This window comes from Artemia sp. Qi Xiang Cuo, unplaced genomic scaffold (genome assembly GCF_049724085.1).
Source record: "Artemia sp. Qi Xiang Cuo unplaced genomic scaffold, ASM4972408v1 HiC_scaffold_22, whole genome shotgun sequence".
NCBI lineage: Eukaryota > Metazoa > Arthropoda > Branchiopoda > Anostraca > Artemiidae > Artemia > Artemia sp. Qi Xiang Cuo.
Window position 1 is genome coordinate 7,562,390 of NW_028297431.1, and position 25,584 is coordinate 7,587,973.

At 34.0% G+C, this 25,584-nt stretch overlaps 1 protein-coding gene across 2 annotated transcripts in view; it reads left to right on the top strand.

Moving 5' to 3' along the window:
* The first annotated feature begins 8,563 nt into the window (after positions 1-8,563).
* LOC148939106 (uncharacterized) overlaps positions 8,564-25,584 on the top strand; it is a 34,181-nt gene continuing 17,160 nt past the window's right edge. Inside the window, exon 1 of one of the 2 annotated variants that reach the window (XM_089107334.1) lies at positions 8,564-8,668. The gene's annotated coding sequence lies outside the window, so the exon portion shown is untranslated. The remainder of the gene's footprint in view (positions 8,669-25,584) is intronic. The other variant, XM_089107336.1, reaches the window with a different exon arrangement.

Genomic DNA, 25,584 nt, shown 5'->3' on the forward strand with positions numbered 1-25,584 from the left:
AATGCCATGTTAAAAAAATTCAATAATTATTTAAAAAAATGGTGAAAAGGGGGAGGGGCGTGGTCCTTTGGGAGCCCGAGGGACCTTTAGGGACCGGGGGCTTCCTTGGGGGTTGGGGTAGGGGGAGTGGAGCCCTTTGGGGTTGGGGTAGAGGACCTCACGACACTGTTCAAATAGAACTTGTTTACTATAACGACCACACTCAAAACCTCTTCTAAAACCTTTTCTAAAATCATCTTTTAAAATGTCTCTAACTGTTTCACCGAAATAATTCCCTAAAATGGCTAAAACCGTTTCACCCAAATAATCCCCTAAAAGTAATCTCAGCGTGTTCCTTTTGTTTTTGGCATCTCTGTGCTTTCACATTTCAAATTTCTAGGAAACCCTTTCCTACGTTAATCTCTTCATCTCATAAATGTTCCTAGCTACACTATTAAGGTTTCGTTGGAATATCAATTTATCTCTCCCACTTAAAGCTCAGTGAAGCCGTATTTAAAAATAGAATTTCTATCTCTTTAGCCTGCCGCATAATTCCAAGATAACAAGTGATGTCATTTCTAATTCCTGACAGTAAAGATTAATGAAGCCTAATTTAAAAATAGAATATTAATTTTTCTCTCTGACCTAAAGAACGTTTATCCCTCAGACATAAGATTAAAGAAGCCATAATGTTTCTTAATTCCCATTTCGTGAACCAATAATTCCCCCGCAGATTATGTAAATCAATTTCTCAGGTTAGGTTGGCCTAAAGATCAAAGAAGCCATGTCTGTTTCTTAATTCTCCTTCGTGAATCAATAATTCCCCGCCGATTTTAAATCAATTTCTCAGGTTAGGTTCGCCTAAAGATCAAAGAAGCCATGTTTTTTTTTTAATTCCCCCTTCTTGAATCAATACATTCCCCCGCCGATTATGTAAATCAATTTCTCAGGTTAGGCTAGCCAAACAACAAAGAAGCCATGTTTGTTTTCTAATTTCCCTTCGTGAATCAATACATTCCCCTAGCGATTATGTAAATCACCCCTCATGTCATTACATGCAATCAATTTCTCAGAAATCCATTTCCCCTAGGGACTCTATGCCCATATAAGGTGTGGTGACACGACCTTTAGGGTCATTTTTACTCGCGTATGGTATATACACTTTTCATTATTCCGAGAAAATAGTCTTCACAGTTTCTCAAGTCCACCCATTGCGAAACACTAGACACAGGATTTAAGTGAAAAATCGTTAGGATTGGCTTCAAAAAGCATTCTATCCAATTGCGCAATTAAAATAAAGGCCGAAGTTCGATGACACGGCTAAATATCATATACGCGTTTTCACCATTGACGTACTTCTGGTTCTTCTATGAATTAAAAAAAAAATTTAACTAGAAGTAAGGAGTGGCATTAAAACTTAAAACGAACAGAAGCTATTCCGTATATGACAGGGTCTGTCCCCTCCTCAACGCCTCGCTCTTTACGCTAAAGTTTTTTATTGTTTTAAAAATAAAGTTGTGAGGCAGAGTCAAACTTTATCGTAAAGAGCGAGGCGTTAAGGATGGGACAGACTCATTCATATAAGGAATAATTTCTGTTCGTTTTCAGCTTTAATGTCGCTCCTTACTTTCAGTTAAAAAACTGTTTTTTTTTAATTAATTTCTGAATATTTTTGAATTAATTAAGTTTTGATTTTGGCTCACTGTACATGAAAAATCAAAGCAGGATTAGCACATTATTATTTTTTATTTTTTTTTTTGCTAAATGACTTTCCCGAAATTTTGTTCTTACGTAACTTACGAATTAATTTACGTAACGAACTTCTATATTCGTATGTTTTTATTACGCATATTAGGGATTTCACCCCCTTGTCAATAACTCGCCCTTTAAGCTAAAGTTCAAACTTTGTTTGAAACGCAAACCCCTGAATCACAAAGGTCAGTTAATTAGAATAGATAGCTCTTTTGAAAGTACTAAGAAAAAATTTAGCGCAAAGAGCAAGGTATTGACTAGAAGGTGAACCCCCACATATACATAAAGATTTCTGTTCCTTTTAAGTTTTGATGTTGCTCCTTACTTTCAGTTGAAAAAAACGTAATATTTTCTACTTAATTTCTGATTGTTTTTCTAAGAAATGCTGGGAAATCCTTCGCCCCCTTCATAGAAATGTCCCTTACCCCAAGGAAACATCCTCCATAAACTAGAAAATAAAATTCTACTTCAGCTACTTTGGTCCATCTTGGAATCTGGCTAGGTTAGGAAACTGACACTTTCAGGAATGGGTCTACAGGCCAAAGTATGTCCTGGGAAGGGATTTGTCCTGGATTTTGAACTACCTGCCTCCACTCCCGAGTAAGAAATTGTGGTGATTATTTTTCTTTTAATTTTAAGTTTGGAAAAATTGGACAAACGGCGTTGCATCTTAGTAGAATAGGTATTTGCACAGTGTTGTCAATTTTAAATAGTTAAGAAATTATCAAAAAAAATTAACAAGAAATGGCTGAAAAGTGTTTTGAGGGAGTTGAGTTGCACGAGAGTTCAGTTACATGCGGATTCAGTTACACGGGGATTAGTTAACTGGGGTCGAGTAGCACGGAGGTTCAGTTGTACAGGGTTTCGGTTATACAGGGGTTCAGTTACATGGGGGGTTCAGTTGTACAGGGTTTCGGTTATATAGGGGTTCAGTTACATGGGGGGTTCAGTTATTTTTTCTGATTTTGTGTCTTTTCGCAAGCAAATAACTGGTCTTTTAGCATACTTAGCCATAGCTACCTGAAACTCTGCATAAATATCTTCATTTTTAATCTAATTGCGTAGGTACTAAAGGAACATTGAACATTTTTTCTGATTTTGTGTGACCACCCGGCACCCCAAAGACTCCTGAGCCTCCATTATAATACTTTTTAAGGTTTTATTATATCTTTTCAGAATAAATTATTATTTTAGGGAATTATTTCGGTGAAACAGTTAGAGACATTTTGAAAGATGATTTTAGAGGAGGATTTGAAGGTGAAACTCTGTGGTCACTATAATACACAAGTTCCATTTGAACGGTGTTGTGAGGTCCCTTACCACAACCCCAAAGGGCTCCGATCCCCCCACCCCAACCCCGAAGGAAGCCCCCGGACATCAAAGGTTCTCTGGACCCCCAAAGTACCCCCGGCGCCCCGATGCCTCCTGAGTCCCCCATTATAATATTTTTTAGGGCTTTATTATATCTTTTCAGAACAAATTATTATTTTAGGGAATTATTTCGGTGAAACAGTTAGAGACATTTTAAGAGATGATTTTAGAAGAGGACTTGAGGGTGAAACTCTGTGGTCGTTATCATACACAAGTTCCATTTGAACAGTGTTGTGAGGTCCCCTTACCACAACCCCAAAGGGAACCGATCCCCCACCCCAACCCCGAAGGAACTGCTATTTGCTTGCGTGTATAGGAATTTCCTTGTTATTTGCTTGCATGTATAGGAGCTCCCATGTTATTTGCTTGCGTGTATAGGAATTCCCATGTTATTTGCTTGCATGTATAGGAATTCCCATGTTATTTGCTTTCGTGTATAGGAATTCCCATTTTATTTGCTTGCGTGTATAGGAATTCCCTTGTTATTTGCTTGCGTGTATAGGAATTCCCATGTTATTTGCTTGCATGTATAGGAGTTCCCATGTTATTTGCTTGCATGTATAGGAATTCCCATGTTATTTGCTTGCTTGTATAGGAATTCCCATGTTAGTTGCTTGCTAGTATAGGTATTCACTAGTTATGTGCTTGCTTGTATAGGAATTCCCTAGTTATTTGCTTGCGAGTATAGTAATTCCCTTGTTATTTGCTTGCATGTATAGTATTTCCAACGTTATTTGCCAGTATGTACAGGAATCCCCACGTTATTAGCTTGCGTGTACAGGATTTCCCAATGCTTTTCCAGGACATTATGTTCCTTCCTATTCTATTATAAGGGCTTTTCCGTGTGGTTTTCTTTCCTTGGTACCCAATAAAAACTAAATTTTTGTTTTAAATAAGTAGTTCTTATATATTTTAAAAGAGCTTAACGGGGTTTGAGAGACTCGATTGTGTGATTCCGTGCGGTTTTTCTTTCCTTGGTGCTAATTAAAAACACAATTTTTGTGTTAAATGATTAGTTCTTGTATCTTTTAAAAGAGCTTTACGGGGTTTGAGACACTCTGTTGCCTGATTCCGTTTGGTTTTTCTTTACTTAGTGCTCATTAAAAATGAAATTTTTGTCTTAAATAAGTAGTTCTTGTATCTTTTAAAAGAGCTTTACGGGGTTTGAGAGACTCGGTTGCCTGATTCCGTGTGTTTTTTCTTTACTTGGTGCCCATTAAAAACGAAATTTTTGTGTTAAATAAGTAGTTTTTCGAATCTTTTAAAAGAGCTTTAAGGGGTTTGAGAGACTCAGTTGCCTGATTCCGTGTGGTTTTTCTTTACTTAGTGCTCATTAAAAACGAAGTTTTTGTGTTGAATAAGTAGTTTTTGTATCTTTTAAAATAGCTTTAAGGGGTTTGAGAGACTCAGTTGCTTGATTCCGTGTGGTTTTTCTTTACTTGGTGCCCATTAAAAACACAATTTTTTGTTAAATAAGTAGTTCTTTCATCTTTTAAAAGAGCTTTACGGGGTTTGAGACACTCTGTTGCCTTATTCCGTTTGGTTTTTCTTTACTTAGTGCTCATTAAAAACGAAATTTTTATGTTAAATAAGTAGTTCTTGCATCTTTTAAAAGAGCTTTACGGGGCTTGAGAGACTCGGTTGTCTGATTCCGTGTGGTTTTTCTTTACTGTGTGCCCATTAAAAAAGAAATTTTTGTGTTAAATAAGTAGTTTGTGTATATTTTAAAATATCTCTACTGGGTTTGAGAGACTCAATTGCCTGATTCCTTGTGGTTTTTCTTTAATTGGTGGTCATTAAAAACGAAGTTTTTGTGTTAAATAAGTAGTTTTTTGTATCTTTTAAAATAGCTTTAAGGGGTTTAAGAGACTCAGTTGCTTGATTCCGTTTGGTTTTTCTTTATTTAGCGCTCATTAAAAACGAAGTTTTTGTGTTATTATTTGAGAAGTTAAATTTAGTATTTTGTAGTTTTACGTGCCTTAAATCATGAATTAGAATAGTTAATTCGCAGTTTAGGGTTTTCAAACCTAGGTTTTATAGATTTTCGTGGTTGTTTGACTCCTGGAATTTATTATTTGAGAAGTTAACTTTAGTATTGTGTGGTTTTACGTACCTTAAATCATGAATAAGAAAAGTTAATTAGCAGTTTAGGGTTTTCAGACCTAGGTTTTTTAGATTTTCGTGGGTGTTTGTTTCCTGGAGTTTATTATTTGAGAAGTTATCTTTAGTATTTCATGGTTCTATCTTGAATTCACCTGCTGGATAAACAAAAGACATTTCGTTCAAGAAATTATGACAATATTCTAAGTAAGTAACAAACTCTTTCTTGAAGTTACCTCTTGGATACACAATGCAGAAATTTCATTTAAGAAACTATGAAAAAAATTGTAAGCAAGTAACAAACTCTTTCCTGAAGTCACATCCTGGATACACAATGCAGAAACTTCATTTAAGAAACTATGAAAAAATTGTAAGTAAGTAAGTAACAAATTCTTTCTTGAAGTCACTTCTTGGATACACAATACAGAAATTTCATTACAGAAACTATCAAAAAATTGTAAGTAAGTAGAAAATTCTTTCTTGAATTCACCTGCTGAATAAACAAAAAGACATTTCGTTCAATAAATTAAAACAAAATTCTAAGTAAGAAACAAACTCTTTATTGTTTTCACGACTTAGATACACGATGTAGAAAGTTAATTCAAGAAATTATGAAAAAATTCTCAGTAAGTAACAATTTCTCTCTCGAAGTCAACTCTTGGATACACACAATACGGAAATTTCATTCAAGAAATTAGGAAAATATTTGTAAGTAAGTAACAAACTCTTTATTGATTTCAAGTAACAAACTCTATATATATATATATATATATATATATATATATATATATATATATATATATATATATATATATATATATATATATATATATATATATATATATATATATATATATATACATATTTCCAGAAATGCTCTTTTACTTTCAGAAAAGCTCTGGCAAAAGACATAAAAGAAAATAAAAATTACAATAAAATAAAATTTAATATTATGTTCAACGCTATAGCGTTGCCTCTCTTTTACATTCAGAAATGCTCTGGCAAAAGACATAAAAGAAAATAAAAATTACATATATATTGTAAAACTTATGTTGTAATGTTGTTATGTTGTTTATGTAACTTATGTTGTTACGGTAAAATGTTGGTGTTATACCAACATATATATATATATATATATATATATATATATATATATATATATATATATATATATATATATATATATATATATATATATATATATATATATATATATATATATATATATATATATATATATATATATATACATACACATATATATATATGTAAAGGTAAAATTCTACTTTAGCTACTTTAGACTATCTTGGAAAGGGGTTATGTTAGGAAAATGAATTTATCAGGGATCAGTCTACAGGCTAAAATAGCTTATGCCCTGGGAAGGTACTTTGAAGTATATACCTCCACTCTTTCTCCTTCTAGAGTATCCTGACCTTTGGTGACCTTTAAAAATATGTGAGTTATAGAATTGAAACCCTGCAAAATAGATCTTTTGCTTAAATGAAGTACAACAAAATTGTTTTCAGCTTCACAACTTTGCTCAATCCCAATTCATAAGGTTTTAAAGATAGGCCTATGCAAATACATTTCCTGAAGTTTGGAAATAAAACTTTGATACGGCTTAAAATTCTGCTCAGAAAACTGAAATTGCATTTTCTTAGCTAAAGAAAGAGAAAAAGAAACTGATAACTAAAAATTAAGGTAAAATGTTGTTTTGTCAAAATTTCAAAGGAGTATAGACCTGTCATGTAGGCAAATTTGAGGAACCTCTAGAGGGAGAAGGAGTGGAGGCAGGTAATTCAAAATCCCAGGACATACTTTGGTCTGTAGACCCATTCCTGAAAGTGTCATTTTTATAACCTAGCCGGATTCAAAGATGGACAAAAATAGCTAAAGTAGAATTTTATTTTCTAGTTTATAATTCTAAGATAAAATTCTACTTTAGCTAGAATTTTTACATGATAATAATAAAGAAATATTGAAGCCGTGCCTTTACTACATATAAAAACACTATAAATGAAATGAATTTGGAGCTAGAGGATTTTTCAGATATTGATTCATTTCATCATATACCGATTCATAAACGAATACATGTAGTAGCTCAAATGGTAGAGCGCCATACATTAGTAAGGAGGTTTCAGGTTCGAATCCTGGGAACATGATTTTTTATTATTGTAATTTATATTTTCTTTTATGTGTTTTGCCAGCATTTCTGAAAGTAAAAGAGAGGAAACGCTAGAGCTTTGAACATAGTACTAAAGGACACACGGATTCAATATTTCTTTATTATTATCATGTAGAAATTATAGCTAAAGTAGAATTTTACCGTAGAATTATAAACTAGAAATTAAAATTTTACTTCAGCTACTTTTGTCCATCTTTGAATCTGGCTAGGTTAGGAAAATGACACTTCCAGGAATGGGTCTACAGACCAAAGTATGTCCTGAGACATTGAATTAACTACCTCCACTCCTTCTCCCTCAAGAGGTTCCTCAAATTTGCCCATACAACAGGCCTATGCCGCTTTGAAATTTTGCCAAAAAAAAATTTTATCTTAATTTTTAGTTATCAGTTTATTTGTCTCTTTCTTTAGCTCAGAAAATATAATTTCAGTTTTCTGAGCAGAATTTTAAGCCGTATCAAATTTTTATTTCCAGAATTCAGGAAATGTATTTTCATAGGCCTATCTTAAAAACCTTATGAATTCGGAATGAACAAAGTTCTGAAGCTGAAAACAATTTTGTTGTACTTCATTTAAGCAAAAGATCTATTTTGCAGGGTTTCACTTCTATAACTCACATATTTTTAAAGGTCACCAAAGTTCAGTATACTCTAGAAGCAGACAGAGTGGAGGTAAATACTTGAAATTACCTTCCCATGGAATAAGCTATTTTAGCCTGTAGACTGATCCCTGAAAAATTCATTTTCCTATCATAACCCCTTTCCAAGATAGTCTAAAGTAGCTAAAGTAGAATTTTACCGGCAAATGACAGCAGAAGTCAATTTAACTCACAAGTGCTTGCAGGCGATGTGAGCACTAAAGTTAAGCCAATCAAACTAACAACCAGCAGCTGCATCGAAGTCCTCTCCAGATCTAAACATGTTCGTGGGTATCAAATTGATTTTTTTTTCTACAAAGACGCTTTTTGCAGTTTTTGCAGCGCAATGCACTTTTCCTAAAATTTATGCTTTACAACGGCAGCTTCTTTAGGATGCTTTTTTGATGGGTTTGAAAAAGCTGAATAGCTTTTTACCCATCAAGCCAACCAGAAAGATTGTGTCGGGTTTTTAAAATATATCTTCTTCGCCATCTATTATCAAAAAGCCAATTACAACCGCGAAATTTAAGAAAGTTAAAGGCGTGACATCCGATTATTCTACATTTTTCAATCTAAGCATAGCGAAATTAGACAGAGCTAATCTAGTCCTCATAGCCTAATATTTGGTAAATCGTTTTGTCTCTACGGTGAGTTTTGAGTCCTTTGTTTTCTTTCTGTTTCTTGTTGAAAGAAATTAGCCTATAAACATTAGACAGATCCAGACTGATAATATAGGGTAAGACACCCAGTAGTCGGACACCTGCCTATTCTCGGACAGAATCTTTGATAGGAATGAATCATCAGCCTATTCACGGACAAAAGTCTCTAAGAGGCACCAGTTTCTGGGTCAACAAAATTATTTTTGTTGTTCACTTTCAAATGAGTAAAACCTGCTTGTTCCAGTTCAGATGTGTTGTAGCCCTTCTAACAATTTGAAATGATTCTTGAACATCCATAGTGAGACACTATATTCTATCATTGCTCAAAGCAAATTAATGAGTGTCCTTAAAAATTGTGTTAGTAATGAACTAAAATGAACTATGTCAAGAATTGCATTAATAATTAACTTTTCTTTGTCTTTGAGATGGTCAGCGAATGTCAAAGCTCCCAATTTAATAATTCACAAACAACCTTCAAAATTTTGCTAATAAAGTATTCTATTTTCATCATATTTCATTGTCACCAAACTTCACTTCTCAAGTTTGTTTTAAATAATAGAAAAGCACCTTAACTTCTTTTTTTCTATTTAAAGTATGAGCCTGAAGTAATCTCAAATGATAGTTGATGATGAAAATATAAATACTTTAGTTTATATAGTAATATAATTAGGCTATATATTTGTACATTAGGGGGGGGGGGGCTGGGGAAAAAGAAGCCTAACCCTACCCCTACTCCAATATGCAAATATATAACCCAAATTATAAGTCCAATGCATTCTGTCACCTGTCATTTGTCTTTGTGGCTTTGAAACCAGTATTTTTGTATCTTACATTCAGCAAACTTCTTGACTGTGTTTGGTATAATATATAACTACCATTTTAATCAAGAATTGAATTTTAGGAGGCTTTAAATATACTTAAGTTATAAGAGATGTCTGAGTAAACTTTGAATAAAATTTACATGTCTACAGGTAGAATCAAGTATCCCCCTTTTTATATGTAAACGTTGTATAGTTTTTAAACCCAAAAATGTAGGATTTGACATTTAACATTACAAATGGTATATCATTTTCAGTAAAATAACTGTTACAAAGATATGATAAAACAAAATAATTTAGAATGGCAATTTGTGCCAACAATATCAACATATCCCCCTGTCCTATTTGTAATAGCTTGACTCTTATTGTGGCTGACTAGCAGTGGAAAATGTCCTGGAAAGTCATGTCAAGAAAAGAGTAGGAACCCTGCAATCTTCTGGAACTTTAAGACTATATCACTAAGTTAGCCTAGGCTCTACTTGATGGACAAGTGCCTGTTGACATGATTCTGATTGACGTTTCTGAAGCCTTTGATAATGTTTGTCACAAGCAACATTCAGTTGAGCTTAAAGAGAAATCTCTGCTCTGGATCCTTGATTTTGGGTGAATTTGTTGATTATCTCACTAATGAGATAGCCAAGGAATACACATGCTTTTAGAATTAGAATTTCATCCTGAATCCAAATATAACATTTATTTGTATAAGAATTGAACTTTATCAGAATTGTAATCTTGCCCTATTATGCTGGTGGCATAGGATGGGATACCAACAGTAATTATAGTTTGTTGAAACAGCATTTAATAGTATATTTTTCTTCCTGTTTGATTTATATCCTATAAGTAAGCTTAGCCTTATATTTCACAATAAGTGCTAATATGACTTTAAAGCCTACTCAAATCATTAGAATTGTGCTTTCAAAACCAAAAGTCAAAGAAAATTAGACTCAAACCGAGATTAAATAACTTTTTTGGCAAAGTTAAAGCTGTTTTAATAATGAAGAAAGAGTGAAGTATAAGATAGGAGCTTGAAAATCTGTGGTTGGGGCAGTTATGTCACTTCACAAAAATTTAAGGGAGTACAGAATGTATTTTTTGGAGTTTAGGGGTACAATTTTGTTGTCTTTTAGATTTATGTCTATGGAAACACCAAAAAAACAATTTTTCAAAATCTCTGGGGGGGGGGGGGAAATGTATCCCTTCTGATTGACACACCTGACTTAGGTAAATTCAGGCTCAGGATCCATTTCCTAAAGTTCCAATTGGCTTACTCAACTTTCCAGCATAGTAAAACACTCATCATCTAGATTTGTATTTAATTCTAAAACCACAAAAAAGTCGACTGGAAAATTAGTTGAAAGGAGGTAGCTTTACTTGTAAGTAGTAGCATGGAACACAGATAAGGGCAGGTAGGAGCCTTTTGGTAAAAGATCCATTATCTTAAACATCAGCCTTTATTATTCTATATTTTTTTGAAATGGTAACTACTACTAACAATTCACCACAACACTCAGCTGCCTAAGGCCAACACAGTCATGCAAGCTCCTCCTCCTTCAAAATCTATTCAAAGCCTTCCTCTTTGCATCCTCCCAATCCAATCATGAAAAGGAAAAGGAAAATAGGTCTGCAAACCAAGGTTAGAACATTGGAAGTTACAGTGATAACAGAGCTCAAATATGGCTCTGAAGCCTGGGTGCTCTGAAAAGCTGATGTAGATGTGCTAGAGGTTTTCCAGAGAAATTGCCTACAGACTGTTCTGGGTACCCAGCTTACTGACCAAATTTCAAACAGCAGGCTGTACAAAAAGTGTGGCTCAATCCTGCTCTCTAGGGCTATAATAAGAGAAAGGTTGAGATGGTTAGGGTACATTCTACAAATGAAAGATGACAAATTGCCAAAGATTATCCCTTTTGGCCAACCGTCTAGGGCTAAACAGAAAGCAGGTCGTCTGTGGTTGGGGTGGGAAGCAAGGCTGTATCCAGGGGGGGGCTTAGGGGGTTTGCCCCCCCCCCCCCCCGAAATGTTTGTCTTACTCGTCAAAACATAACAGAAACAGATATAAACTAATTTTTCTATGCTTTTTTAGTTTTTTTTGTAAACCCATCCCCTCCCCCCCCCCCAAAAAAAAAATCCTTGTGTAAGACACCCCCAAAAAAAAAATCTTGGATACAGCCCTGGTGGGAAGTTGTCATCATAAAGAAAGATTTATAGGAAATTTTTGAATAGATTGGGGTAAAGGAGGAGTGTGTATAGCTGTGTTAGCCTCACATGACTTGGTCACACTTTCTGATGATGTAAGATGGTATCAAACTATCTAATCTCCAGCCCAAAAGAGTAAAAATTAAGTAGTTTTTCTAAGATTTTCAGTAAAGTAGGTGTTGGCATTTAGTTTGATGTCATTTAATCTGATCTCTTAACCTAACTTTACAAGTTAGGGTAATACTGCCCAATCAATTCTAAGTAGTTTGGCCACACAAATCAAAAAAGTTTATAACAGCTGAGATAAGGCCTTAAGCGTACTTCATCACCCCAAAACTTGGGGTAGGGGTCACAGCAACCATCCACTATTGTATAGTTAATTACACTACAATTAAGTCAAGTAATTTAGGTTAAATAAATATTTCATCACAGCTTCTTTAAGTTCATCATCACTGACATTATGGTCTCCACCCAAAGTCATTCAACTTCGAAATTCCTTAAACTCAAGAAGGATAAGTAAGTCTTAACTATAGGGGCAAGTAACTAAAGACTTTCCACTTAAACTTTTAAAGGAAGTTTTCCTTTAATGCACCTAAGTCAACATGCTCATTGTTGTGGAGGAGGGTGATGTCCTGGTTTCAGCACCAGCTGCAACATTGTATGGAATGAATCACAGCCAATAGTAACCACAAATAAAAAATGTGTTTTAAATATAATTAACGAGTGGGGAAAAATTGCTATTTCTATCTGAATCAAGAATGGTAACCATTATCTAAATTAATCTTCATAGTAAAATGGGATTTTGAAAACAAACCCAACACAATTCCGAAAAATAGCCCAAAACGCATAGAAAATAGTGTTGGATCAAAAAATGTACACCATTGGAATCATCATGGGTGAAAAATTTATACTGGAAGTTAACAGTCCCCTAGCTTGAACAACAAGGAAAATCCCTTTTTTGTAGTGGTAGCACTGATCTATCCTCTTTTTTTTCAAATTTTCTCTTCTGCTAGCAGAAAACTGGAACATCATAGAGAGCTGTTTAAGGGTTCATTTAAAGGAAATTCCGACATTTAGATCCTCTGAAATTAACAAGACACAATATTTAAAGCAAGTTTTTGACACAAAAAAAAAAGATATACAAGATGACAAATGACATCATAAGTCTCAAAACAACGTTACAGTAAAGCTCCTTCTTTGTTATATCCAGCTAAGGAGAAGCCAAAGGCTTTTTCGTGTAGGTGATATATAATTAGTATACTTTAATGGGAAGGGGGGGAGGTCTGGTTTGATGATATTTCAGTCAAAGGGACCAAACATCCCGTTTCTTTTTTCTGTGGGGGATCTTGTAAATATACTGCCCGTTTCCGATTGACAGTGACATAAGCAACAACGTTTGCCGTCTTCATCTGAGTACCATGTTAACTTATGGGCTATTCTATGACTGAACTCCATATTAGTTTTAACTAGTTTGTCCTACCTACAAAATTGCAGCAGGCTGCAACTGTTGTTATTTTCCTTGCCTACACCAAATTTACTTAGGCTAGAATCTCTAATGCTCACACCCCTCCCCTTCGAGTTTCTTTGGAAGGGCACCACAGGAAAATATGAACTTGTTTAGTACTAATTTGGATTATTTTTTTCCTATATCCTGTCCTTTTGAAAACTTCCTCATCATCCCACCCTAAAGGTTGGATAAATGCGTGCCTATGAACACTTCCCTTGGGGTTTATCCTTGGGTTTTAAGAGGCTACCCATGAAGCTTATGCTTCAGTTTGTCTATTTAATCATAAATTTCTAGAACTATATGTACTTCAAATTTTAAGCAGGGTATCCCTTGAAAAATGTCTTCAACAACGACGTAAAGTTATTTTTTTTATGTGCTCGGGATCAATCTTTGGCTTCACTCTATTTTATCTATCCGGCATGAACAAAAAAGAAAAAGTAAACACTAGGACCAAAACTGGAAAAAAAGAAAAGAAGGAATAGAAAAAAAACTGAAAGTAGAAGAATAAGTAATAACTAGAAGCCCAACAAGAAATGGCTTACATCCTTGAATAAGATTTTATGGAAGAGAGAGTTGAATGATTTGCTGTGGGGGATGATAATGTTTTTCCTTGAGAAGGAGTCAATTAAATTTTTTTTTTTTTTTATGGGAACTGTGTCTTTGTATGGATTGTAGGGAATTATGCCCTTGCCCAAGAAAATATAGACAGGGATTTCCTACCAAGGTAAGTGAAACTGCCCACCTGATCAATCTTTTCATTACCCAACGTCACCTTTTCATCTTCACTTATTCCTAGCCTTAGTGACTTGGTCTTCCTAACATTAATTTTCAAACCAATACTAGCACCCTGAACTCGCAAAACCTCTAAAACTTCATTCATTTTGCTCACACTTTCATCTAGGATGCTTAAATCATCAGCATAATCCAAGTCCAGGAGACTTTTTCCTCCCCATTTGATTCCGTGGTCTCCCATTGCCTTTCCTGTGCTCCTTGAAACAAAGTCCATGAAAATAATCCCCATAAAGGGGGATGGAACACAACCCTGCTTAACTTCTGATTTAATACAAAACCAGCTGCTAACCTTATTTCCTAACTTAACCGCAGCAGTGTTATTCTCGTACATAGCACTAATAACTTTAATTTGTTTATCTTGTATACCATACAAGGATAAAATCTTTACCAAAGCTCTTCTATCAGCAAAATCGAACGCTTGCTCATAATCTATAAAGCTGAGGACCAAAGGTAAAACTTAGGCACTTCTCAATTATTAACCTAAGAGTGAAAATTTGGTCAACACATCCTCTACCTTTTCTAAAACCGCACTGCTCTTCTCTTAAAACTTTGTCTACGGCATCTCTCAGTCTAAAAAGTATCATATTACTAAGCAGTTTGCTACCTACAGAGACCAGACTAGTGCCTCGATAATTACCACACTCACTTTTATCACCTTTCTTATAAAGTGGCTTAATTAAGGTTTTCCTAAAATCGTTAGGTACTTCCCCTTTTTCAAATATCATATTCATAATCTCCAATAACTTATTTCTAACCTCAGAGCCACCATATTTAAGAAACTCATTTACTACCCTATCAGCACCTGGAGCCTTATTATTCTTTAATCCTTTTAGTATTGTTTCTAATTCCTCCTCACAAAACAAATCTTCATTCACATCCAAGGTATCGCAAACTGTTTCATTTTCCTCTATATTTTTTCCAGCAACTCTATCTTGGTTAAGAAAATTCTCAAAATGTTCGGCCCATCTCACTTTAGCTTTTGTCTTATCGCTAATTGCCACCCCATTCCTATCTTTAATTGGGACAAGTCTGGATTGACTACTACCTCTCAATTTGTTAACATGCCAGTACAATATTTTACTATTATGCCGTCTAGCTGCATCTTCTAAATCCTCGGCAATATTATCCATGGCCTCCACTTCACACCTCCTTAGTTCATATTTTAATGTTTTCTCCACTTTCTTTACATTCCATTTGTTTTCATATGATCTATCACTCAGATAATTCTTGTACAAGTCCTTTCTCCTTTCTATTAACATAAAGCTTTTGCACTGATATTCTTAGCTGCAGTTCTAGCTTTCTTCCCTAAGACACCATCATCAACTTCACAAATTATTTTTCTAAAATTATTCCAACCATCTTCCACATTATCAAATTTTAAACTCTCAAGTTTAGTAATCAACTGTTCTTGGAAATTTTCTCTCAAATTCTCATCCTGGAGTCTACTAACATCATAACTTCCCGGGAGGTAATTACCCTTCCGATATTTCAGCTTTAAATTAACCCTTGACACTACTAGATGGTGATCTTTACTTTTAACATCAATAACAGCACTCCTGTATACCCTAGTATCTTGTATTGATCCAACCAGTCTTCGATTTACTATAACACAATCAATAAGGTTTGCTGTCTTACCATCACGTGAATACCATGTTAGCTTATGAGCCATTTTATGACCAAACACCGTATTGGTTATAACTAGATTGTTATACCTACAAAATTGAAAAAGTCTGTATCCATTACTGTTTTCTTTTCCTACACCAAATTTACCTAAGCTGGGATACCATCTATCCTTATTTCTACCAACCTTGTCGTTAAAATCTCCCAGCAATAACATCATATTTCTACCTGGGACCTTGTCTATTTGCTCCTGTAACTGTAAGTAGAATTCATCTGAGTAACTAGTATCTCCATCAGTCGGTTCTACAGGGGCGTATACTACTATAACTGATACCTTGAACTTACTAGTCATAAAATGAGCAATTAGTATTCTATTATTAAGACCTTCCTAGCCTAAAAAAGACTTACCAGCTTCCTTATTCATCATGAGCCCTACTCCCTGTCTATGTGACCCATCCTTCCTGACTAAGTAAAAAAATTCTAATTCACCTAATTTAACGCTTCCTACCCCTTGAATATGAGTGTCTGAAACTCCTAAAAGATCCAGTTAGAATCATCTGAATTTGTCAGTCAAAATGTCGATACGATAGTCATTTTTTAATGTAGTAACATTCCAAGTTCCAATTTTCATGTTCTTTAAATCATTGAAATTATTTTTGCCTCAGGAAAAGCAAGGATCCTGGATACCAGTGCAGGACGGGGATCACATATCTTCTCAAGTCTACACTGAAGTGCTTAAGCCGGCTTAGAACCGGACAGCAAGAAGTCCCTGGGACCTCCACGAATGGAGGCTTTGTGCAATCCTGGGCCCATTTTGGTCACAACATGGTTTTCAGCGCTTGGCGATGCTCTTCTATCAACAAGAGTCGAAATCCTGCACAGACAATCTCAAGCCTATTACCTCCGACTCATTATATATTCATGCCTACAAATATTATGCTACTACGGGGAGGCAACCCGTAATAGATAAATTAGCTAGGAAGAGGTTTTTCAGACCAAAGACGCCCATCAAAACATACCAAACCCAGAAAATTATCCTTTAATCAGAATCCTGTGCGAATGCTGTGTCGTTTACTAGGCTATAATTTCCTCGATTGGGGCCACTCCTCAAGAGGGAATAGAGTAGGCCGCAAGGTCCCCAGTCTTGCAGGTATCCTAAAAGGGTCAAGACAACCCTTTACAGAAGCCGCTGTCTATAGATCTGGATCTTCTGTCCTGTCACGGGGGTACTCATTTAGAGGATCCTCCTGTGATTATATTTTTCATCACCAGTCTCTGGACCTAATGGATTGGAGTCGGAGTGCGAATATTGCACCGTGTGGAGCACCCTGTGGTCGTGTTTGAGTGTCCCGATGAGTAGTCTTCTTTCTCATCCACAGGTCGTTAAGACACTGGGTAAGGGTATCCCAGAGTCTATTATGGACCCCAGGGACAAGGTCCCCCCTTGGTCCATGCCTCCTATGGAGGTACCCTATATATATGTAGAGCGTTCCCCTATCGCCACCTGAGGACATGCTGAATGGCCTGGGGGAGGCCAGACAAACAAATCACTTGTTTTGCAAAGGCAATAACTCAGTGACATATTAAACCTACTACTTATAAATATACACAACTCACTAACTAGGCCTAAATTTGTTATATACAGAAATATATAACTCAGTGACACATTAAACCTACTACTTATAAATATGTGTAACTCACAGACTAGGCCTATATATGTTATATACAGAAATATATAACTGAGTGACATATTTAGCCTACTACTTATAAATATGTGTAACTGACTGACTAGGCATATAAGTTATATACAGAAATATATAACTCAGTGACATATTTAGCCTACTATTTAAAATATGTTTAACTCACTGACTACTCCTACATAAGTTATATACAGAAATATATAACTCAGTGACAAATTTAGCCTACTACTTATAAATATGTGTAACTCAATGACTAGGCCTATATAAGTTATATACAGAAATACATAACTGAGTGACATATTTAGCCTACTACTTATTAATATATGTAACTCACTGACTAGGCCTATATAAGTTATATACAGAAATATATAACTGAGTGACATATTTAGCCTACTGCTTATAAATATGTGTAACTCAATGACTAGGCATACAAGTTATATACATAAATATATAACTCAGTGACATATTTAACCTACTACTTATAAATATGTGTAACTCACTGACTAGGCCTATCTAAGTTATATACAAAAATATATAACTGAGTGACAAATTTAGCCTACTACTTAAAGTATGAATAACTCACTTACTAGGCCTATATAAGTTATATACAAAAATATAATACTGATTGACATGTTTAGCCTACTCCTTAAAAACATTTGTAACTCAATGACTAGGTATTTAAGTTATATACATAAATATATAACTCAGTGACATATTTAACCCACTACTTATAAATATATGTAACTCACTGACTAGGCCTATATAAGTTATATACAGAAATATATAACTGAGTGACATATTTAGCCTACTACTTAAAATATGTGTAACTCACTGACTAGGCCTATATAAGTTATATACAGAAAAATATAACTGTATGACATATTTAGCCTACTGCTTATAAATTTGTGTAACTAACTGACTAGGTATATAAGTTATATACAGAAATATATAGCTCAGTGACATATTTAACCTACTACTTATAAATATGTGTAACTCACTGACTAGGCCTATCTAAGTTATATCAGGATTCTTACTATGCCTACACTATAGACACTTTTTCATGAGAAAATGACCACTTTTTATCCAGATTCTCTCCAAATTTATACTGTTGGCTTGGTTAAAGGCAGCAAATGCAGCTTTTCATCTGTTATCCCGAGTTATCCAGTGAAATAAAAAAAAACAGACTTCCTGATAATACTTCCATCCTCAAGGCAGAGCTATCAGCAATAAAAGAGGCTTTAAAGGTCATAAATATTAATCCACCAGCTTCCAAAAGAGTAGTATTACTCTCAGACTCCAAAGGTGCCATTCAGCTCATTGACAATACCCATTGGAGAGCCATGGATACAGACCTGAGGACAATCAGGGATCAATTAATCAGTCTCCAAATTAGCATTACTGAAATCAAGTTCCAGCATATCTCCAGCCACCAAGGCATCAAATATAATGAGGTAGCAGACCAGCTAGCTAGTAGCTCCTTGCATAATCCAATTAATCCCAATTTGAAGGCCCAGACATTCAGAGAGATAGTCAGAAGAGGAGTTCCTTCAAAAACAAAAAAGCCCATTCCATCCTTATTTCCATCAAGGGCAGATAGCATTCTTTATTACAGAATCAAAAGAACTTTTTGATCCTGAGAAAAGAGGAGTTTACTTGGCATAAACCAGCCAATCCATATTGCAGACTTTGTAACTCTATTCCAGAATCCTTGAACCACTTGATTTTTGAATGTCATTGCATCCAGCAGGAAGTAATCAACATTAGGAGAATCTTCAGTGAGGCAAATCTCCAGCATGATATCAATGTATTGCTGCTCTCAAGCATACCAGCTAATACTGAAAGACATTTATATAAAAGTATTTTCAATTTCCTAAGACATTACAATATCTGCAAGTAGATCACACTGATGGTAGCAAGATTTATTCCTGGCCCATCATGCTGTGCAGATTGAAAATTGTTGTGAAGACAAAAGGAGACTGAAGTGGACTCAAGAAGGTTTGGCATTCCAAGAAGAAATACAAAATTTTAATTCAATATTTTTAATTTAAATTTGAATCCTAAAAACCCTTTATACTTCATAACTGTAAAAAATTAAATCTTTTTCAAAGCAATAGCTAGATAAATACAATCACTCCAGGAAAAATAGATAAATTATAATAAAACACAAAAAACATATCTGTTCAGGGAAAATACAAAAAAATCCCAGCAATCCATTCAGGGGAAACATTTCTGATTATAATGGCTTCATATATCAGCTCATGGGTACTCTGGCAATACAAACAAAAGTTGATGGCAATTTTTTTTACCAATATTGCCCCTTATTAAGTTGTTTTCCTTGTGTTTTCTTTAATTATACAAACTTCCCTGTGTACAAATAATTGCACTACTTTAATTGCTAATAAACAAAAACATATTTAGGATCACCATAAATAGTTGATTCTTTGATTTAGTGTTATCAATAGTTAGGTTTTACACTTTCATTATAGAATCAAAATCTATTGACAGGCAGTCAATGATGGGGCAACACACATTTTTCCCATGGTTTTTCTATATTCTGCCTTTTTTCTTTTGGTTTCCTAATAATTACTTTATAATCCCAAATTTCTGGGGGAAGGGGTGGCCCCCCTGCTGGTGCCCATGTATAGCCTACATGAGGTGTTTAGGCTACACCTATCTGAATGACAAAAAAAAAATCTATTTTACCATTATTTTCACTTTCCAATTTCTTTTTATTGACTTTTTTTAAGTAAGGTTTGTATTAATGTACTATTCAGGTAGCTATAAAATCAATAAAAATTAATATACAATTTTAATTTTCTAAAGAAATCAAGGAAGATCGATATTAAGGAAAGTTCTAGTAATTCAGAGTTCTACAAACAGGAAAATATCAAGAGCTGGTTTATTTGCAACCAAAATATGTTGCAGAAACTGCTTTGCAGCAAATTATATTCTTCTTCTTCTTCTTCTTCTTCAATTATAGGCTTCGGATGAATCCATTTAACCTTTTTCGTATTGTATGATTATGTCAGGGGTGTCCTGGGAAATCAAATATAGAGATTAGACTATTATTATTCAATAATAGGCTTTATACATCATTGATGAAACCACCTATATTTAGGCAGTTAAAGACATTGTTTGAAGTTTCAACTTCGTTATTCATTTTCATCAGACCAACTTTGCTTTTAAAAAATAATTTTTTCCTACAAACCTTCTCCAACAACATTCTCTTTAACTTTTTTTTTTTTAGCTAAAAATTCAGCTATTTTTGGCAGTTTGGGATGGCTGTAATTGAACCAAAAAATTTTAAATCAAAATAAACAATATAGCATGGCTTCATGCACGACAGTCGGTCATTCAAAATAAAAAAAAAAATTGTTTTTAATGTAGCTACATCATACATATCTACCAGTAAAGATGTATTGATTGATAAAGTCTGACAAATCTCTTTGTTTCTTTTTTTCTCTTGAGGTGTTGACTCAACTTGCTATGCAACTTTTTTACTTAAAAATACATCTTATTACATTCTCTAATGATAGTGCGATAAGAAAGAACTTCGGACTCTGAAGAGGCATTTATCTTTTATTGCTTATATTCATAGCTGTATAATTTTGAATAAATGAATATATCGAACTTGTTTATTCCATGTACTTTCCATACCAAAAAACCATATACTTCTATTTTATATAGCCAATAATAGCACATTGTATCAAGTTTCTGTCCCTAAGCTGTTGTAGCATGCAAGGGACAGGGATCCTTGGTCAATCCTTCGATAGGATTGCCCCATCATTGTCATTCATTATATGCCAGAAACCTATAAGTAAAAATTTGAAATGAAATTCATTACCTCAAATGTAATCCTTTTACAGCGACTAGGATGCCTGGACAAAGCCATGAGAGCATCACTATGTTTTCGGTGGATTACAAATTCAACATTGTTTTGAATCTTATGGCTGTAGATGAATGCTTCATACCAACTTTTACAGGTCTGACTGGCGGCTTCTACATCCCTGAAGTTTAAGTATCCGTATAATATGCATATAACCTAAAATGGTGTATATTAAACCACAAGATTGACATGCAATATGTGATTTACTATTTTTTTATTGAATTAATATTGATGACAAGCCCCATATCTCATTCAGCACTGAGGAAGGTAAATGGGCTATGTCTCCCGTCACTCTTAGTTGACTTATTTGAAAACTTGATATAAATGTATTTTTTTTTATTATTATTTAAAAAAAGGTTTGTTTCAAATATAAGTAAGGAACATTAATAAAACTTAAAACTAATTGAAATTATTCCTTATACGAGGGGGGCTGCCCTCTCCGCAACCCCTCATGTGTTAAGCTGAAGTTTTTTTTTTTGTCCCTCATAAAGCTTTGATTCCAATTAAACTACCCTTGTGTGTTTCAGAAGTCGTTCTTAAGGAATTGGGACACAAAAGTCAAACTTTAGCGTAAAGAGCGATAAATTGAAAAGGAGACAGTCCCTCTCATACATGCAATAATTTCTGTTCGTTTTATGCTTTGACGTTGCTCCTTACTCTCAGTTGAAAAAACTTGTTTTTCTCATTTTCGTTCCTTTTATTTGAATAAGATATGTTTGTCTGTTGATTACTTTTAAATCATTTCGAAAATCTCTCTCCCCCCCCACCCTTCTGTGGAAAATTTTGCCAAGAAAATACCTTCCCCCAAGTAGAAAGTATTGTAAATTGTTAGATGAGTCATTTTTAGTTTGTATTCTTTATGCCAATAAATACAATTAATAAAGGACCTAATTCTTCATCTTTAAGACTCTCCAGGATATTCACCTTGACTTGGCCTTGCCACCTTCTGAAGGGAACTTGCGGCCAAGTTTGGAACCACGAGATCACTATTTAGAACACCGGGGCAAGTACACAGTACAACAACTTCTAATAGCCAATTCACCTAAAAACGTTTTGATGGGTATATTAAACTTAATGAATGATACATATTTGGAATCAGAATAAAAACCAATTCTTTTGAAGGGTCAGTTGTTATCAAAATTCCTTTGTTTAGAGTTTTGGTTACCTCTGGGTCAAGTCGTTCTTTACCAATAATCCATTTCAAAGAATTTTTTTATGTAAAATATTTAGCATTAATGCAACAAGCAGTCTTATAACATGCAGAACAAAAATTCTAATTTGAGTATCACACTTTTCATTAATTAGCTATATATCATTTATAGGTCATGTTATTCAATTATTAATGTTTTCTCTTATGCCCTTCATATGGAAAAAGACGGTCCAAGAAACTTGGAGGAGGGCTCACTTGACTGAATAAAAAGTTTTAAATCGGTATTGCATATACTGGTATAAATGACTAAATTGTTCTTAAAAGAAAGTAAAAATTCAATTGAATATTTATGTCTTTACTGAAATTGCGATTTACTGAAAATAACATATATTATTAACATTTTTTTATATTTATAAAATTGAAAAATGAAAAAAATGGTTAAATAAAATATTGAGTTGCTGAGGTTTCCAGAACATAATAGCATTAAATAGTAAATATTCAGTTTATTTTCACTAGCTTCTTCCAGTCAATTTGATTACATAGAGATTTTATTTTTATTTTTCGCTGATTTTTTTTTGAAAAATTAAAGCACAGTCTTCAATTGTTTTCAATAGAACACAACTAACACAATTGGCTTTAAAACTTCTGCAATTAGGGAAAGAGGACAATACCCAAAATTCTTTCTGTAGTAATTTTAGCTTGACTTGAATCTTCAATTCAGTTTTTACTCGTTTTAAGATTTACATTATGTTTGATATGATTATTTATTTTAATTTCTATTCATTTTGGGTTTCATTTATTTTTTTATAGTGATTTCTTGTCGTTTTGAAGTCCTATGGGAGAAATGATTTTTTGTTTTTTGGGGGGAGGGGGATTTTTGCAGATTTTTATGTAAGTTGAATATATATTGTTAATTGAGATTAAGCTTTATGATGTTGTTAAAGGGATATAGAAATTTAAATGCATTGTTATAAATAAATTGATGTGAACTTCACAAGGGCACATTTATTTTTTTTTTTTTTACACAAGTACTTTGATTGTTTGCAAATCTGTCATTGATTATTTTTCGACACAGATGACGTAGCATGAATATTGAATTCGCTATTTTTATATTATTACGATTGTAGGGACTTGAAGGACCTTGAGATGACGGCAAATAAATGGCCCTCAAATGAATTAGACATTCGTAAGTGTGTTGTTTGAAAGTTAAGGTTTGCTTTATTAAGTTTTGGTATTTTCTGGTCTGGCTTCTCTGGAACTGATGATTTGGCCTTTTCCAAGTTTGGTTTTTTAGCCCTTCATAAGTGTATTGTACAAGTTATGGTTTGCTACATTAAGTTTTGGTATTTTTTGGTCTGACTTCTCTGGAACTGAAGATTTTGCCTTTCCAAATTTGATTTCTTAGCATTTACTAAGCGTGTTGACCAAAAGTTATGGTTTGCTAAGTAAGTTTTGGTATTTTGTGCTTTTGGTATTTTGTGGATTGACTTTTGGAATTGGTGGAACTGATGACTAGGCATTTTTCAAGTTTGGTTTTTTAGTCATTCATAAGCGTGTTGTCTGAAAGTTATGGCTTGCTTTTTGAAGTTTTGGCTTCTGTCTGGAACAGATGATTAGGCTTTTTCCAAGTTTGCTTTCTTATCCTTTCAGCAGTCTGTTGTCTGAAATTTATGTTTTGCTATGTTATACTAGCATGTTTGCTATGCTTGCATTGGTTTGCTATGTTGCTATGGTCTGATCTGTTAAGTTTTGGTATTTTTGTGGTTTGACTTGTCTGGAACTAATGATTTGGCTTTTTTCAAGTTTGATTTCCTAGACTTTCATAAGTGTGATGTCTGAAAGTTAGGGTTTGCCATGTTCAGTTTTGGCGTGGCTTGACAGGTTTCTTAGCCTTTCATAACTGTGTTGTCCAAAACTCATGGTTTACTATGTTAAGTCTTGGTATTTTATGGATTGACTTGTCAGGAACTGATGATTTGGCCTTTTCTAAGTCTAATTTTGCGACCTTCCACAAGTGTGTTGTCTGAAAGTTATGGTTTGTTATGTTAAGTTTTGGTAATTTGTGGTTTGACTTGTCTGACACTGTTGGTTTGGACTTTTCTGAGTTTGGTTTCTTAGTCTTTTTTAGGTGTGTTGTCTGAAATTATGGTTTGCTATGTTAATTTTTGTTATTTTTGTGGTTTGACTTCTCTAGAACTGATGTGTTGTCTGAACCTTATGTTTTGCTAAGTTAAGTTTTGGTATTTTGTGGTTTGACTAGTCTGGAACTGATGATTTGGCCCCCATTCCGAGTATAATTTCTTACCCTTTTGTAGGTGTGTTGTCTAAAAGTTATGGTTTGCTTTTTTATGTTTTGGTATTTTGTGATTTGACTTCTCTGGAAATGATGATTTGGCCTTTCCTAGACTAGGTTTCTTAACCTTTTATAAGTGTATTGTCAGAAAATTGTGGTTTTCTTTGTGAAGTTTTGGTCTTTTGGTATTTTGTGGTTTGACCTGTCTGCAACTGATGATTTGGTCTTTCCTCAGTTTTGTTTCTCATCCTTTCATAAGTGTGTTGTCTGAAAGTTATGATTTGCAATATTAAGCTTTGGTACAATTATAAGATTTTAATATTAATAATTATTTAATTAATAATAATAGTTTAAATATTTATAATTATTAAATTAATAATAATAGTTAAAATATTCATAATTATTCAAAACAATTAAAAAACTAACTTTACAAAACAAAGTTTTTTAAAGCAAATGAAAAGGCCATATTAAACTAACACCAGCAGAAACACCTCAGGTAAAGGGCAGATACTATTCTTTTTGGACCCCCTTAACAATGGTCAGAAGCAGTTACAATTGCAAGTTGTCACAGTTGTAGTTGCAGCAATAGTACTAGTAGCATTTGTAGCGGCCCTGAAAGTTTCATATCAATACCCTTAGCTATTCCTAAGATAATGCAGATATGCCTCTTTGATAAGTTGGAGGCTGATAGTTTCTTTTAACATAACTCAATATACCCCTCAACATTCCCTGAAATTTCCCCTACATACTATGAGCCTTTTTGGACAGACCCAGGATCAAACACTCCCCCCTTTCTCAGTGATAAATCCCTCACGTAAATTATGAATAAATAACATAATTTACAGTCCCTTCCCTGGAAGATGTGGAAACATTATATCCCACAAAGCATAGCTATTAAATGTTGTAACTACATAAAATGACATTTTAAGATTGCTATCAGTG